This window comes from Myotis davidii, unplaced genomic scaffold (genome assembly GCF_000327345.1).
Source record: "Myotis davidii unplaced genomic scaffold, ASM32734v1 scaffold415, whole genome shotgun sequence".
Lineage (NCBI taxonomy): Eukaryota > Metazoa > Chordata > Mammalia > Chiroptera > Vespertilionidae > Myotis > Myotis davidii.
Genome location: NW_006287951.1, coordinates 4058611 through 4058858, shown reverse-complemented (window position 1 = coordinate 4058858; position 248 = coordinate 4058611). Strand labels below are relative to the sequence as shown.

Below are 248 nucleotides of genomic sequence, written 5' to 3'. Positions count from 1 at the left end.
GAGGCAGTATGCGCCGCGGCCAGCAGAGGGCGGTCCGGACCCAAGTCTGCAGCGGCGCCATTGGCGTGTGGAAAATGCCACCAGATGGCGGGTTAGGATTGCAGCTCCGTTGAAGGCGCGGCCCCCGCTCCCGAACCCCCGGCGACCACCCCGTAACAACCCCCCCACATCGGGAATAACACACCGGAGACTTTTGGGGGGAAACTAGGTCCACGGCCGGCGGCGCCCGGATGGGCAGCTGAGGTGAG

At 67.3% G+C, this 248-nt stretch overlaps 1 protein-coding gene across 2 annotated transcripts in view; it reads left to right on the top strand.

Annotated features, from left to right (window-relative positions):
- The first annotated feature begins 21 nt into the window (after nt 1-21).
- The window catches only part of STAG1 (stromal antigen 1), a 336264-nt gene continuing 336037 nt past the window's right edge, over nt 22-248 (top strand). For both annotated transcript variants that reach the window (XM_006759813.2, XM_006759812.2), the window contains exon 1: nt 22-243. The gene's annotated coding sequence lies outside the window, so the exon portion shown is untranslated. The remainder of the gene's footprint in view (nt 244-248) is intronic.